Source organism: Rutidosis leptorrhynchoides, chromosome 1, assembly GCF_046630445.1.
Source record: "Rutidosis leptorrhynchoides isolate AG116_Rl617_1_P2 chromosome 1, CSIRO_AGI_Rlap_v1, whole genome shotgun sequence".
Taxonomy (NCBI): domain Eukaryota; kingdom Viridiplantae; phylum Streptophyta; class Magnoliopsida; order Asterales; family Asteraceae; genus Rutidosis; species Rutidosis leptorrhynchoides.
The window spans coordinates 89,254,787-89,261,686 of record NC_092333.1 but is presented as its reverse complement, the minus strand read 5'-3'; positions in this window follow the sequence as shown (position 1 = coordinate 89,261,686).

Sequence of the window (6,900 nt, the reverse complement as noted above, 5' to 3'; positions counted from 1 at the left end):
CATTAACAATGTTCATTCCGAAATTCATATCTGCAAATTCTGGACCATTACAAGCGGTGCTTAATCACAAGAAGAAGAAACGAAAGGATAAAACTCTGAAATAGAAATTGGGGTATAAATTGCAGCAAATAGGAGAGAGCATTAACTGTGGATGACAATGATTAGGGGAGACAGAAACAGGGACATCGAAATATAAGAAAAGATATAAAACCTAACAACCACCCAGAATTTATAAACCGTATATATCGATGCATATAGCAATATAAAGACACGGGAGAACTAAGAACACTATAAAACCCAGAGTATAGTAGAAGTGAATAGATTCCTTTGGTGGTAGATGAAAAAGGATAATGATTGATGCGATAGTAAGGATAAGGACAAGGATTAAAACTGGATTAAACATTTTCACAGTCTTTTGAATTTAGGAATTTAGTATGGAAGTGGTGAACACTAATGGAACGGAAGAGGTAAATTTATATTGGAAATATCAGACAGAGCAATCGAGGCAGATGATCGCATTTAATTAAAGAGATCTTAATTTCCATAAATCCCGAAGAATCAGATCTTATAGATTTCCAAGATTTTCCTTAAATCCCTTAAATTCTGGAATTCAATCAAGACAACGTCAAAAGTTAAGACGCACCTTATTTTCTAAATTCAATCGCGACTACGTCAAAAGTTATGGAAAATCTCCATTTCTTCATCTCGATCTTTTGTGAGAACTTCATTCATACGATTCGATTAATCTAATCATTTTATCCATATTACTCAATAATGATAAAACACTATTTATCAACTCATATTCGTCAGGAAAACATATTTATTGTTAGCCATGACGACCTCACTCAAATTTTGGGATGAAATTTCTTTAACGGGTAGGTACTGTGACGACCCGGGAATTTCCGACCAAATTTAAACTTAATCTTTATATGTTTCCGACACGATAAGCAAAAGTCTGTAATGCTGAGTCTCGAAAAGTTTGAAATCTATATTCATGTAATCAATTACCCTTTGACCATGTCTGACGATTCACGAACAATTAATTATAAATAGATATGTGTGTATATACATATAAATGGTAATTGGAAATATAATTTGAAGTATTATATGTTATTGCTATTAAAATGTAATTATGTAAATTAAAATAAGAATAGGATATTATGATAATTATTATTTAAAAACATATCTATATTTATATATAAATAAAGAAGGTTAAATATATATATTGTGATTTTGAATCTATTTAGTAAACAACGGTAACACTTAATTACCATTCGATGGATATTAATCAAGTTAAATACAAACTTATGTGATTTTAAAATAAACGGTGATCCGAAAATGAGTAATATAAATTTTAGGCTTCTTAAAAATATATTTAGGAACTATTTGTTGAATTTTGGAAACTTTTATATTTTATTTGGGGTTGGGAGTGAATAATTAATGTAATCATCATTTAATAGTTAATGATCGAATTTTATACCATAATGACTGAAATAAATAAAGAAATTTAATTTAAAAATTTGGGATTTTTCTGAAAGACTTTTATCCGCCACTAATTATCAACGGAGTACGATTTAGCAGTCCGTAAAAACTGTCGGTAAGAAATAAACGTGCATCATTCACGTGTATATTAATTTGTCAAAACTGACAAATGTATTTTTGTTATTTTCCTTTTGTTGGTGCATATCAGAGATATTTATATATCTGTTTCCTTTTTTTGTCAAACCACAGCTATACGATTCAATATTTGATTTAATTGATTTACTATTCTACTGTTTCTTTCCTGTCCACTTCCACAACCATATCATATACTAATATATATATATTTATATAGCATTTCCATTTGCTGTATGAAAAACCACACACACAAAGAATGATACTTGAACCTTTATAAATCTTATATTTTTATCCTCTCTTTCTCCCTCACTTTGCACGATTTCTTTCATTCTCAAAACCCAAAACCATCTTTGGTTCTAGTTAACTCGAGAAGAACCAACACCAAATTAAATACCACTTTCGACTCACCATCTTTACAAACAACTCCACCACTCGAACCCATTGTTAAATATGTTTGATTGCAGAACACCAACACACACTCACTGTATATGTTTCGAACCACACCCATCAACTAAATGGCTCGATACTTTCTATTTTAATCATCAATCGAAATCACCACCCTACACCATCACGGATACAAACCATCTTCCACCATCAAACAAACTCCAATATTTCTTTCTCTCCTGTTCTTGTCCTCCCTATCATCCGAAAACAACCACTCAAACACCTTTTGATTCCTGCTACTACACGATTTAGACACACATGCATGAACGCCAATCTCCTTTGTATATACATATACATACATACGATCATGAAACCCATCGCCACCACCATTGTCAACCTTCAACACCCATGATCATCAAATCATCACCAAACCCACACAACCATCACCAACTCATTATCCATTTTTTTTTTCTGTTTCAGTCCAAGAATGACCCAAAAAAACCCCACCTGCAAATATTACGGTTACCGCCACTTGTTTCAGTTTTACTCCGATCAAACCAAACACCACCGATCCATCAGCTCATTTTCTTTTCAGTTTCTTCTTCTATTAATCTTTCAAACCGACACCATCAATTCAACCTATCTGTTCTCAAACAGCTGCTGCACTAATTTCGTTATTTTCATCATGAATGACCAAACAAAACAAATCAAAACCACAACTACAACTTGCTTCTATTTCTGTTTTTGTTCGAGTAAACAAAAGTCACGAACTAGCATCATTAAACTGTGATAAAACCTGCACGTTTCTGTTTCTATCTCAACCCGTCACAACCACCAAACACCCATGTAGTGTTACTATTTTGCTACTGAGTCACGTCTGTTTTTTTTTTCAAACCGTTACCATCCCAAACCACCATTATTTACAGCTGTAACTTTCTGGTTGCTTTCTTGTTTGGGAATTTACGAAACCTACATATGGATTATAATGACAATTAGCAATGATGGTTACGATTCATGATATACGATGATCATGATCGGGTCGTGTGTTGATGTACATGATGATGAAACTCGATGATAATTTTGATGGAAAGTTTAGATGTCGTGAGTAATGATGGGTAATCGATTGTTGCTAGTTGTTGCAGCCGTATATATATATTTTTTTGCCACTGTACAACAACTCTAAAATATGATGTGGGTTTTAAGATATTTTTGGGCTCCTTTTAAAATAATAAATGGGCTGTCATGATCCTGTTATGTTGGGCTGAGTGGTGATAATACCATGGATAATAACGATGATGAAGATGTGAAATAGATTAAGCTTATTAATTATATTAGAAAAGCATAAGCAGTACAATGGTTTGGGTGTGTGGGTTGTTAAGCGAGAGGTCGCAAGTTCGAGTCCCGTCTACAACATTCTTTTTAAGAGGGTATACATTTTTCCATGTCCATTACTATTATTATTATTATCATTATGTATTAATAAGTATTATTGTTATTATTATTATTATTATTATTATTATTATTATTATTATTATTATTATTATTATTATTATTATTATTATTATTATTATTATTATTATTATTATTATTATTATTATTATTATTATCATTAGTGTTATAAAATCTATTATCATCATTATCAATGTTATAAAAGGTTATCATTAAAATTATCAGTAAAATCTATATTGTTATTAAGAATTAAGTATTATTATCAAAAAGCAATACTTTCATTACTATCATTTTTAGATTATGCATTTTATTAAAAGCTACTGTTAGTATTATTTTTACTAATATGAGTATTATCATTATTATTAATTTTATCACTACAAGTATTATCTTAGTATTATTTAAATACTGCTCTTAACAAACAGATAATATATATAAATATATATATAATTACACTTCATATATAATATAACAAAATTTATATTTTATTTAGCTGAAATATATAAAAATGAATACCTAGAACATATAAATTATTAACTAAAAAGGATATAATTAATAACGTTGCATTCGAGTCGTTGAGTTCATCAAGATTATTATTAAGTCAATTATAGATGGATATATTATAAAATGGTATGCATGCTGTTAACTGTCGATGTAAATGAAAGTTTGTCTTTTAAAAACGAATGCAATGTTTGTAAAATGTATCATATAGAGGTCAAGTACCTCGCGATGAAATCAACTATTGTGAATCGTTTGTAATCAATATGGACTTCGTCCGGATGGATTAGGACGGGTCCTTTCAGAACACCTGGTAACCGACATTCACAATATGCATATAGAATATCCCCTTCATTCCGGGATCCTCCTTCGGACATGATATAAATTTCGAAGTACTAAATCATCCGGTACTTTGGATGGGGCTTGTTGGGCCCGATAGATCTATCATTAGAGTTCGCGTCAATTAGGGTGTCTGTTCCCTAATTCTTAGATTACCAGACTTAATAAAAAGGGGCATATTCGATTTCGATCATTCAACCATATAATGTAGTTTTGATTACTTGTTTCTATTTCGTAAAAATATTTATAAAAATTGCGCATGTATTCTCAGCCCAAAAATATAAAGGGTAAAAAGGTAAATGAAACTCACCATACTGTATTTTGTAGTAAAAATACATATGACTAAATTGAACAATGCAGGGTTGGCCTCGGATTCACGAACCTATATCATTCGTATATATATTAAAACTTATAATCATAATCGAACAATTCCATATGTTATAACTTTATATATTATTTATTTAATTTGTATATATATTTGAAAATGATTATTATTTATATAGTTATATGTACATATATATATATATATATATTAAAAATATCTAATTTGTTTTATATGAATATTTATTTAAAAAAAATGTTAATATAAAATATTCATACTTATATGTAATATTACTTGTAAGTATATATATATTTTTTATATATTTAATAATATAGTAATTAAAATTTTATTTGAATATAGTGATAATATTAATAATAACATTATTTATAATAATAATTATAATAAAAATCATAGTAATAATAATAGTGACCTTTATAATAATACATGTGACAATATTGGTTTTACTGTCAATGATAGTCATGATATTGATTCTAGTACTTACCTAATAATAATAATCGTGATAATATTATTACTTTTGTCAATATTAACACTTCTATTATTTATAAAAACATGTTAATACTAATATTTACGAATATGATAATAATTTATATTACTTTTATAATAATAATAATAATAATAATAAACATATTCATAATAATAATATTAAAGTTTTAGATTTAATAGTAATATCATAATTGTTACTTAATATAATAATTATAATACTAATTATAATACTAATTCTAACAATAATATTAATGATCATAATGATAGTAATTATAATAATAATAACAATATACCTCAAAAAGAATAACAAAAACGTCCCAGACTAGATTCGAACTCGCAACCTTCCATTTAAAATCACACGCCTCAACCACTCTTCTGTTTCATTTTTCCTGAAGTATTGTTACTCGAATTATAAATAACCCGAAATTTTACAATCTCCTTCTTCTTCTAACCTAACAACACAACCCAAAATTAAATCAGGCCCAAGAGACAAAACCAAGCCCAAATGATTTTAGAATACATTAACTTGTTCGTGAATTTTGGAAGCAGACAACCCAACAGATTAACTAATCCATTAATTAACAATTAAAAAGGGTTTCTTGTTGTCTTCTTTCATTCGGCAGTCGCGACCAACAACAAAGGGAGGGAAAAAAATTCTTATGCAGGTCATCAATTATTACCCTCGTCGTATCTTCTTCATCATTGAATCATGATCACAATCATCATTCTTTTAATCATCATCATCATCATCATCATCCGTATCATCATGTATCACCATCATCACTATCGCACATCGTCTTAATCGTAAATCACAGAATCATCATCATACTGATCATCGTCTCCTTCTTGCATCAATGTTACTGTTTCAGTCGAATATTAACTGCAGTAGCAGTTGATTAAATGCGAGCAAACATCAGGTAGTTGGTTCGATGATGGTGGTGTTTGAGGTTCCAAAAGAAATAGAAGGAAAGAAGCGAGAAAAAAAAAACAATGCTGCAGCAGCAGGAAGGTTCGAAACAGAAAAAGTGAGTAGCAGGCTGTACAATTGTGAGATTGTTTGTTGGGTGATGGATTTACGAAGGGAACAGAAAAACCGTGACCAGGAGTGAGAGAGAGAATGAGAGAGAAAGAAAAATTGGAGTTACGGTGGTGGTTTATGGCAGTTCTAGGTGGTCGCCGATGATAGTCTGTTAGTGATGGTGTTTGCCGTAACTTAAACAGGATACATAGGAGCACCATGGTTGGTGTTGGTGTTTGATTCATTCCGGGTTCAAGCAAGATTTGTAATTGATAAATAAAGAGATATGGTGATGTAGAGGGAGAGAGGGTGACGGTGATATTATGGTGGTGCCAGTGGAAACTCGTGGTGATAAGGTGGTGGTTTACAGTGATCATAAGTGATTGAGAGAGAGGGATGAAGATGGTTGCCGTGGTGGTGGCCGGTGTTGTGTTGTTGGAGAAGAAGAAGATTGATCACCGAAGGTAACATATGGATGGTGAACGTTAGATCAAACTGTGTTTTATATAAACACATACATATGGATAATTTATATATATATATATATATATATATATATATATATATATATATATATATATATATATATATATATATATATATATATAACATAATACATAATAATACTTAATACTAATATATAGAATAAGAGTCAAAAGTTGCACAGTATATCTCAATTAATATATCAATCATTTAGAACAGTGAGCCATCGGTGTTTTAACTTCATCTACCGACACCGGACTGTGTATCGTGCCCCGTTGTTCACTCAGTG